The sequence below is a fragment of the Dipodomys merriami genome, unplaced genomic scaffold (genome assembly GCF_024711535.1).
Source record: "Dipodomys merriami isolate MVZ:Mamm:240054 unplaced genomic scaffold, mDipMer1.0.p SCAF_444, whole genome shotgun sequence".
Classification (NCBI taxonomy): Eukaryota; Metazoa; Chordata; class Mammalia; order Rodentia; family Heteromyidae; genus Dipodomys; species Dipodomys merriami.
In genome coordinates, this window is record NW_027206007.1 from 690,555 (window position 1) to 702,064 (window position 11,510).

The following is an 11,510-nucleotide window of genomic DNA, read 5'->3' on the forward strand; positions in this document are numbered from 1 at the left end:
GCAAGACTGGAGACGTGAAGCTCTTAGACATGATTTTATTCTCGTTCTTTTGGAAGATTAATCTTTAGTCAACAAGAAAGTTTTAATATGGCTTAGAATTTATTCCTAACTACCAGTTTTTATAAATGGCTTTGTACAGTTGTGTATGATTATTTTATTTTACATGGGATAATTTTTCTACTACCTATAACTTTTGGAAAAGAAGAAAACAAATTTAATACTTAGAAGAATATGATAGAAATAGAAGACAGATTTTATGTTTGTAACATCTCTCATCAGTACCCATTTTCAAGACTTAAAGTCATATTTCTTACTATGGTAGATAGATAGGGAAAACATAAAACAACACATGAAAAGCCAACTATTAGTGACTTTTAAAAATATAACTTCTCATTTGATGAAATTTACTCTATTAGCTAATATTTGGGTTTGAAATATGGAAGGCTGATCTATTTAACACATTTCTGGAAGGCACCTACTGAACAACACAAATGGTGGGGGGTACTTTTTCTACACTTTAATGATCTTCTACACTAAGGATCTTCTCAGTTAATGTTTTTTTCTAAATTATATTTGACCTCTAAATCAAGTTTCCTTGCCTTGGTAGACCAATTATGGATCTATCATTCCAGAAACTATGTTTTTCCTGCACTGAAATCTTTCATTAATCAGTAGGAGAGGGGTATTAAAAATAATCTTGTTCATTTCTGATTTTGTTCATTCATATGGGCTGGTCATCTGTAAATTGAAAGTTTTAATTACAGTACTTTCTCTCAGGTTTTGTGATTTCACCTTTCATTTTAAGTTGCTTTGCATTTTACAATTGATTACTACTAATTCTTGTAAGGAATTGGGGCCCTGAAATATTATAGGAAATGAGAAATTTAGATGAGTCTTCAATTATTTTCTGTTAGCATGTGGCATGGGCCTATGTGAGAAGTCTTGCCCTTGTTATATGATGATGCAGATAACTGGGATCTAGTATCCTAGGACCCGTGGGTCCTGCAGAAGAATAATAGCTTTTAGACATAATATCAGCAAAATTGGGTATAATCAGTAAGAATGCTTCAGAAATATGGAGAAAAACATTTTGGGACCAGCGAGTTAAAACAATAAAAAGAGCATCATAGTAAAATCCCTTATAGATTAGCAAAAACAATACTGTTATTTTGCAATGTGAATTCAGAAGACCACCAACACATAGAAGGTATCACAAGTTTATAACGAAGATATTGCATTGATACTTTTTATATTCTAGTATATATTCTAAACCTAATTATTTATATTCCAATCTATTTATGGGAATAAATGTCAATATATTTGTCTAATTATCAATTCTATTAAGGTTCACTGTGTGAAATTTAAAATCAGCACATATAAATATAAAATATATAAGTATATATAATATAAAAATTGTTTTGCATTATTGTGTTGTGCTGAGGGAATCAAAGCCAACTCTGTTTTAAAGTGTTATTCCATTATCTCTACCTCCGTTTTTGGTAGAGTTAGACTTAAAGCTTTACCATTTGTTGCTTTACAGCCTAGAGGCAAGAGGAAACACTGTGATTAAACATTACCAATTTAAGGCTTAATATCGAGGAGAAACGTATGGACTTCTCCAGGAGGTATGGAAATATTTGGTGATACAAAGTCAGTAGTGTCAGTTCCTGCCTGGTTGGATGATAGACAGGCCAGCACAGTAGGTAATTATGCATTTGAACAATTTTTTCACCTTCTTGGCTTGAGCTACTTTTGAAATGATAAGTATAATAAGCAATTATATTTTAATAAAATACCTTCCATTCTGAACAATTCAGTCCGAACTGTTCATCTCTCTATGATTCCTTGTAACTAAGATTAGTTTTGTTCCAGTAAGACAATCTATGCTGTCAGGGTAAGATATTCTGGTTGGTCTGTTCCTATATGGAAGAAGGGTAAAGGTTCACGTAGACATTTGTCCCAGCAAGACCTCATTTGGGAAATCTTAAGCTGCAGATGTTTAGAAGTAGCTCTTAAGCAAGGCTTACTTTGAATCCATTAGCTCTACAAAGCTAACTGAGTTGATAAATAAGTACCTGAAAAGCCATCACCTTTGGATTTAGCTGTAAAGGCTTAAAAGTATGATCAAATTTAAAATGAAAATGACAAAATAGTCATTGATAAAAAAAAATTATAAATGGGAGCAATCGACCAAACGATACAAGTTTCTTCCACTATACACAGAATTTTAGATAAATAAGATCAATAGCAGTTTTAGGAACATTAAGGGTTCCTTGTTACAAATAGGCAACCATGGATATATGCCTGTATAAAGATTGCATCATTAAGTACTTAAATTAAGAGGATACTCCATGCTTCAGCAGCAGGTCTACCCAAATTACAACAATACAGAGATTAACATGGCACTTGCACAAGGATGGTATGAAAATTTGTGAAGTATTCCATATTTTTCATTCTTCTGATGCAAGAAATGAAAAACAGTTATTAAAAAGTTGGGGCTGGGAAGGTGGCTCAGTGGTAGAGGGCTTGCTTGCATGCATGAGGCCCTGGGTTCGATTCTTCAGCACCACATAAGCAAAAACAAAAAAACAGGAAGTGGTTCTGTGACTCAAGTGGTAGAGCGCTAGCCTTGAGCTGAAGAGTTGAGGGACTGCGCCCAGGCCCAGAGTTATGGACAACGACCGGACCCCCCCCCTAAAAAAAAAGTTGATTACAAAAATACAAGTGTAACAATACATGTAATTCACAGAAATAAATGTTAGTTTGACATCAGTGTATTAAATCTTCACCTTAGAAAGACCTTTACATAGCATAAGCTTTACAAAACTTGAAATTAGATAACATTGTCATTTTATCCCATAGAAAAAAAATAATATAAGGACCTAAGAAAAAAAGGAATCTTAAACTTCTTCTATATGGAATGCAATCTGAAAGGACACATTTATTAATGAACCTATACATTGTATAACAATGTATAATTCAAAGTATTATATCCAGGAGGGAATGAAATAGATTATGGACATCATGCCAACATAGATATACTTTTTTCAGAAAAGCACCAGGAACATCTTTAGTTCCTATACTATTCATTTCAACAGATAAGTTAAAATTAATTATGATTTAAAAAAATTCACAAACTCTGCAGAAGTCATTATAGATGTACACAAACAACTCTTGAATACATTTTGCCAACAAAGTCAGGCAATTCACGTGGAAGAATACCATGGATTCCATGATATTTTAAAGTAAGATATTGCTGTTGCTTTGTATTGTGAAAAAAAATTTGTAGGGACACAAAGGATGGACTGGCATTTTTGAAATTTAAGAAACTTAACCAAACCATTACAACTTAGGAGAACAATTTGTACAGCTTTCCACAACTTCAAATAGGTAGTGAAACATACTTATCCTTTTGGCAATATCAAATGCAGTTTCTTCCAAGTCGTTCTTCAGACCTGGTTTGATATAATGGTTCAATAGAAGGAGATACAGAGTATCTTTGCTATTTCTACTCCCAGCAGCAAGATGCAAAGGGGTCAAGAGGCCTTTAGTTTGGGGATTGGTATCTGCATCATGATGAAGTAAGACAGAAGCCATTCTGGTATTATTCCACATATAAGCACTGTGCAGGGGTGTCCAGCCATTCACAGTTATTGAATGAATATCTGCCTTGAGCTACCAACTCATGGACAATGTCTAATTGTCCACTCTAGGCTTCCAGATGAAGAGGGTTATACTCATCCTTATCCCTAGTATTCATCTGGGTGGCCTTTTTGGAAAGTAGTCCCTGCACCATAGTAAGCCGATTAATTTCGGCATCCCAAAGAAGAAATTTGTTTGGATCCTACTCCATTTTTTTCTTGCAATTGATACCATTCCTCACTTTTTCATCTTGTTCCTTGTCTTCATCAGAATTGCCTAACCAGAGACTTTGAGTGCCAGTGGGAATGAGATGTCCATGTATTTCCCTAATAGTTCACATTGGTTGAACTGTTCAGAAAAATATGGTGTATTTACTGCTTATGATTTTTGACCATGATTTATTTTCTCTTTTTTCATTTTTACTATTCTAAATTATTCTAAATGGAGAGTAGAAAATTGATAGAGAGCAGAGGAAAGATTTTCCTTCATATTCAAATGCACAGACTGAAAATGAGGACCAGTGGTGTCTTCATGTGCAGCTTCTTCTAGGAATGAAAAAATAGGAAACAATGCCTTCTATGTGAATGATTTGGGAAATACCATGTTATATTGTAAGAAAACTCACTATTCAACATATGGGCTTTAAGAGCTTTCTAGTAGCTTTCTAATGTTGGTATCCAACCTTAGAAAAAAATGTATAATGCAGCAGTAAAATAGAAGTTCTTTGTATGACTACCTAAATTCTTGTTTTTTTGAAAGACACTTGTTTTCATCTAAAAATAGTCCTGTCTATTGTCGTCAGGTGATTTTGATGAATGAAGATGCCTAATGAGAAGTCAAAATGTATTAGTAGTCCTTTGCTACCAATTAAATTTCACTTTTTCTTCTTGGAGAATATAATCATCAACGCAATAGTTCAGAATCAGCAAGCAATAGTTCAGAATCATGCTTCTAGTGCAAGTGGATCACCAGTAAGTAATCCTTGATTCCCTACAAGTTGGAAACTGTTGGTCTAGGGTGACTTTATGGCATAAATTTTGGGATTGATGGTCATAGAAATAATAGCTCAATCTGATAAACAATTGCTTACTCTTGAAGAATTAATTATAACCGATGCTTTACAGTTTTATCCTATACCAGAATGTGGCTATTTTTCTGTTCACTTCTCAATCTGTAACACCCCATTGGAAAATGCATCTATTGCAGAATTACATAACATGGAAACAGGTACTATTTTGAATCTCTCAGGTATGGAATGTTCAGAATTTGAAAGTGAGTAGTTATTAGTCATAGGAATTTTGTAGAACATACATATTCTGTCCTCTTAACAACTTATTTACTTTTAAAAGTTTTGGGTTTCCATAGAATTAAACGGTTTTCGGTTTTGGTATGAGAAAGTACTAGTTAATTCTTTTTTGAAAATATTGGCAAGTATATTGTGAAAAAATTGTCTAGTTGGATAACATTCAAGTTGATGGCCCTCCCATAAAGAAGGGGTAATTCATTCAAATTAGATGCCAAATAGTACTGATTTTTTTAAAGTTACTACATAAAGAACAATATTTACTATACCAATACAGTGAAATTTTATTTCATGCAGCTTATATTTTAAATTTAATTTTAATGTGAAAGTGATGTGCACTGCGTTAGCAATTGTAAGGCAGTGAATACATAACTTTTCAAACTTATTATCCTCTCTCTCATTTTTCTCACAGTTTTCCTTCACCCCAAAACCCCTCACAAGTTGTAATGTACATTTCCAACATATTGTCTTCTGAGTATTGCTATTGCATTGGTTTGCCTTTTGTCCTTTGTCTCGCCATTTGTTGTTCCTCTTCCCTTCCCTAATTAAGGTAAATGTATACACAATACACAGGGTACCAAAATGAAACACAGTAGGAGATAAACCATAGGGGAAAACCCAAGGAAAATAGAAATCACATAGTACATTAAAAACAACAACTGCAAATAAATATCTCTTTCCATATCTTAGAGTTCATTTTGCTCAGCATCATGTTCATATATATGCCTAACAAAGTCACTGGAAAATAATAGTTTCATGGATACTATATCATGAAAACAACATGTTAACTGTTTTTGATGGTAAAGGTGGAATTAGCATTGGTAAATTCGCAATTCTGATAAAGGAATTTCAAAATAGTTTTAAAATTATGACAGGTGAATTTTAATTGTTCAAAATTTTAACTTAGCCTATTAAGAAAATTTAAAATTGCCTGAGAAAATAAGCTTTCATGCAAAGAAATTCATGGAGACATAGCTGAGAAGGAGCAATGTGGGTAAGATGGCTCATTTTCACAGTAAACAAACAAACCTCACAAACCTTGCTGTAAATCCTGTAGGTTCCCATGAGAATTGTCCTTACCCAGGAAATATACTCTTACTGCATGAAACAAGGTTGTAATGGAATTTAAATTCAAAGTTTTTATTTTAAATAAGACATCACAATTTGTGAACTGACCTTTAATTACTAAACAGTAATTCTCTTAAAAAGATAATTTGAGTCAAAATATTTAGGAAGAAAGTGCCCTTCACAATGAAAGAACGTATTGAGTTTACACTTTTCTTTTTAAATACTTTCCACAATGTCTTTGCACGTGAAGCACTGAAACACAGAAAAAAATCTGATTGGATACTTCAAACCAATGATTTCACATTTCATAGTAGTTTAAAAAATAATATCCTTATTAACATGAGATAGTGAAGATTTCTTTTATTACATAAGCCAAAAAGTTTGGGGATCAGAAAATAATTGAGCAAATTGTAAAGGTAAGAAAACACGTTATTACATACCCTAGCTAAGCATTTTGGTGTCAGCAGTGGAGGGGACTAAAACTTTTTGATATAGATTGTCTTAATGTTTTTGCTACCTTAAGTGATTTTACAGAGCCTATTTGGCTCAGTGTAATGAAGAACAAATTGAACGAAGACATGACAATAAATTCCACCTCCAAATAAAAGAGTTTTCAAAGAGAAACCATGAAGATGTAGCAGTGGGGGACGTCTTATAGTCCTTCAGCTTCACTAGACTTGAAGCCAAGAAGTTGTGATTAATTGGAAATCAAGCAAGAGCTAAGAGGAGGACATAGAAGTAGGACATAGAAATATTGCCTTTGTAACAGACAATGTCATCCAAGGAATCGGTGATTTAACTCTATTCTTCTCCATACATCATGTTGAGCAAATACAAGACCAAGAGGAAAATAATCTATTTAAATAATTTTGCAAAGAATAACTTCACTGTTCCTGATATGGTATCTAAGGAGAGTCTTAAGAGAGAAGATAAAAGTCTTAAGAGAGAAGATAATAGTGGAGTATTCTTAGGTTTCCTCTAAATATCTTGTTAGCAAAATATATCGTTGAGGTTAGAAGTGATTGAACCAAAAAGTGGTGGAGTAATTATTTTTGTGGGCACTTTAGACACAAGAAAATTTCAAGGTAAAAGAAAAAAGAAAAAAAATTATAGCCAAATAGTTGTGATTATAGGTTCTTGGACTGGATTTTTGGAGACAAAGTTTTGCATTAGTGTTGTTCCTCATTAACATAGTTGTTGGGTTTTCGTGGCAACCAAATGAAAAGGGGAAGTTTAATGGACTCCCTTGAACAAGTAAAGAGCATGATAGAAAATAATGGCAAATAATATTTAATGAATTATTTTGAACAATTATTTTGTGAGAACCAAGAAGGAAAGAAATTTCAAAATCACATGACGTTATTAAAAGTATGAAAATGGAGTAGTGAAGAGATTGAGAGAAAACATAGAGTACTATTTTCTCTCCAGTGGAGTAATAGGTTCTTGATCTTGCTTCTTCCATTCTTTCTTCACAAGCTATCAAGTGTGCCTCAGGACTGGAGTATCAAGTTCAGACAAAGAGCACTCGCAGAAGAAAATATTTGCAGTAGATATAGGTGATTTATAACCTTAGACAATCTTTTTAAGTCTGTTCAAAATTCTCCCCTACCCAAAACTTCCCTCTTTGAACAGCTTTCTTTGCTTTTCCAAAGACCGCCCTTCATTAACTGCTTAAAATTTTGAAAGGGCATATTCATACGCTCTAGAGATTGCTGTTTGGTTGTGATTTTTGTGTGTTTTATTGTTGTTTTTAAGTGAATTTCAAAAGTTTGTGCAAGTGTTTTACAATTAAATATGTCCATCTAATTGTCTAATGCTCCTGGATCAGAGTCACTCCTTCTATAAATCTCAAGCAACCCTTTCTCCAAGATTTAGTTCAGATCTACCACTTCCTTTATTACATATGTACATTGCATATTCTAGCTGTACTTGCCCCTTGTTCCATTTTTCATTCATTCTATTTCTTGACTATTGTTCCTCTCTGGGTTCCATTTCCTGATAGTCATTCTGTTAAACTGCCTGTCAATACTTTGAAAGGTTTATATACATTCCATGGAGTTTCACTCCCACATACACTTGAACTGTTGTCAGCTTATATTTCCATAATTCATTCATCTGCAATAACAATTTGCAAGACTGGAGATGTTAAGCACTTAGACATGATTTTATTCTCATTCATTTGGAAGATTAATCTTTAATCAATAAGAAAGTTTAAAAATGGCTTAGAATTTATTCCTAACTACCAGTTTTTTTTATAAATAGCTTTGGACAATGGTGTGTGATTATTTTATTTTGCATAGGATAATTTTTTCTACTACCTATAAGTTTTGGAAAAGAAGAAAACTAAAATTTACTTCTTAGAGGAATATGACAGAAATAGAAGACAGATTTTATGTTTGTCACATCTCTCATCAGTACCCATATTCAAGATTTAAAATCATATTTCTTACTATGTTAGACAGATTGGGAAAACATAAAACAACACATGATAGGGCAGTTATTAGTGACTTTTTAAAATGTACCTTCTTATTTGATGAAATTTACTTTGTTAGCTAATATTTGGGTTTGAAATATGGGAGGCTGATCTATTTAACACATTTCTGGAAGGCACCCACTAAACAACACAAATTGTGAGGGGTACTATTTCTACACTTTAAAGAATGGTTTAACTTGTTTGGTATTAGTGCTGGGTACGTAAATCAACTCTTGTAACTTGCTCCCTACACTTGAAAACATTGTAATGTCACTATCATCTACTTGTCAAGGGTTATTTTGGCAAATGTGATTTTAAATAGTTTAGTTGAAAATGAATATACTTCCAGGAGATTAAATGTATGTTATCATTGGTTTGAGAATGAAAACATTTTTTATACTACAGAACCTAGTTTACTGAAATACCCGTGTATTGAAGCACTAAGGATCTTCACAGTTAATGTTTTTCTAAATGATATTTGACCTCTAAATCAAGTATTCCTAGCCTTGGTAGACCAATTATGGATCTATCATTACAGAAACTATTTTTTGGGGGGAGTCCAGTCGTGGGGACTGATCTTTGGGCCTGGGCACTGTCCCTCAGCTCTTCAGCTCAAGGCTAGAGCTCTATCACTTGAGCCACAGCCCCACTTCCGGCTTTTTTTCTTTTTGCTTATGTGGTGCTGAGGAATCGAACCCAGGGCCTCAGGCATGCAAGGCAAGTGCTCTACCACTGAGCCACCTTCCCAGCCCTACAGAAACTATTTTTTTGGCTGCACTGAAATCTTTCATTAATCATTAGGAGAGGGGTACTAAAAATAATCTTGTTCATTTGTGATTTTGTTCACTCATATGGGCTGGTCATTAGTAAATTGAAAGTTTGAATTACAGTACTTTCTCTCAGATTTTGTGATCTCATCTTTCATTTTAAGTTGCCTTGCATTTCACAATTGATTTCTGCTAATTCTTGTAAGGAATTGGGGTCCAGAAATAATGTAGGAAATGAGAAATTGAGATGAGTCTTCAATTATTTTCTAGAAAGATTCACTGTGTAAAATTTAAAATCAGCACATATAAATATAAAATATATAAGTACATATAAAATAAAAATTGTTTTGCATTATTGTGTTGTGGTTAGGGAATCAAAAGCAACTCTGTTTTGGGGGGGTTTTTTGGGTCCGGTCGTGGGGCCTGAATTCTGGGCCTGGGTGCTGTCCCTCAGCTCTTAAGCTCAAGGCTAGCACTCTACCACTTGAGCCACAGCGCCACTTCCGGCTTTTTTCTTATGTGGTGCTGAGGAATCCAACCCAGGGCCTTAAGCATGCAAACCAAGTGCTCTACCACTGAGCCACCTTCCCAGCCCCAGCAACTCTGTTTTAAAGTATTATTCCATTATCTCTACCTCAGTTTTTGGTAGAGTTAGACTTAAAGCTTTACCATTTGTAGATTTACAGCCTAGAGGCAAGAAGAAACACTATGATTAAAACATTACCAATTTCAGGCCTAATATCAAGGAGAAACATATGGCCTTCTTCAGGAGCTATGGAAATATTTGGTGATAGAAAATCAGTAGTGTAAATTCCTGCCAGATTGGATGATGCACAGGCTAGAACAGTAGGTAATCATGCATATGAACAATTTTTTCACCTTCTTGGCTTTAGCTACTTTTGAAATGATAAGTATAATAAACACTTATATTTTGATAAAATATCTTCCATTCTGAAAATTTCTGTCTGAACTGTTCATCTCTCTATGATTCCTTGTAACTAAGATTAGTTTTGTTCCAGTAAGACAATCTATGCTGTCAGGGTAAGATATTCTGGTTGGTCTATTCCTACATGGAAGAAGGGTAAAGGTTCAGGTAGACATTTGTCCCAGCAAGACCTCATTTGGGAAATTTTAAGCTGCAGAAGTTTAGAAGTAGCTCTTAAGCAAGTCTTACTTTGAATCCATTAGCTCTACAAAGCTAACTGAGTTGATAAATAAGTATTTGAAAAGCCAACACCTTTGGACTTAGCTGAAAAGGTTTCAAAGTATGATTAAATTTAAAATGAAAATGACAAAATAGACATTGACAAAAAATTGTAAATGTGAGTAATCGACCAAACGATATGTTTTTTCCAATATACACAGAATTTTAGAGAAATAAGATCAATAGCATTTTTAGGAACAATAAGGGTTCCTTGTTACAAATAGGGAACCATGGATAGATGCCTGTATAAAGATTGCATCATTAAGTACTTAAATTTAGAGGGTAGTACATGCTTCAGAAGCAGGTCTACCCAAATTTCAATACAGAGATTAACATGGCACATGCACAAAGATGATATGAAAATTTGTGAAATATTCCATATTTTTTCATTCTTCTGATGCAAGAAATGAAAAACAGTTATTAAAAAGTAAATTACAAAAAAAACAAGTGTAACAATACATGTAATTTATAGAATTAAAGGTTAGATTGAAATCAGTGTATTAATTCTTCACCTTAGAAAGGCCTTTACATAGCATAACCTTTACAAAACTTGAAATTAGATAACATTGTAATTTTATCCCAAAGAAATAAAATAATATAAGGACCTAGGAAAAAAAGAAATCTTAAACTTCTTCTATATGGAATGCAGTCTGAAAGGACACATTTATTAATGAACCTATACATTATATAACAATGTAGAATTCCAAGTATTATATCTAGGAGCGAATGAAATAGATTATGGATATTATACAAACACAGACATACTTTTTTTCAGAAAACTACAAGGAAAACTTTAGTTTCTATACTATTCATTTCAACAGAGAAGTTAAAATTATTTCTGATTTTAAAAAATCACAAACTGCAGAAATCATTATAGATGTATACAAACAACTCTTTAATACATTTTGACATAAAAGTCAGGCAATTCTCTTGAAAGAATACCATGGAATCCATTAATTTTTAAAGTAAGATATTGCTGTTGCTTTGTATTGTGAAAAAAAATTTAAGGGACACAAAGGATGGACTGGCATTTTTAAAATTTAAGAAACTTAA

The 11,510-nt window shown here is 33.2% G+C and overlaps 2 pseudogenes; both read left to right on the plus strand.

The window, feature by feature from the left end:
- The first annotated feature begins 2,351 nt into the window (after positions 1 to 2,351).
- LOC138808165 (U6 spliceosomal RNA) lies at positions 2,352 to 2,451 on the plus strand (annotated as a pseudogene).
- An 8,295-nt stretch (positions 2,452 to 10,746) lies between these two features.
- Positions 10,747 to 10,843, plus strand: LOC138808162 (U6 spliceosomal RNA; annotated as a pseudogene).
- The last annotated feature ends 667 nt before the right edge of the window (positions 10,844 to 11,510 follow it).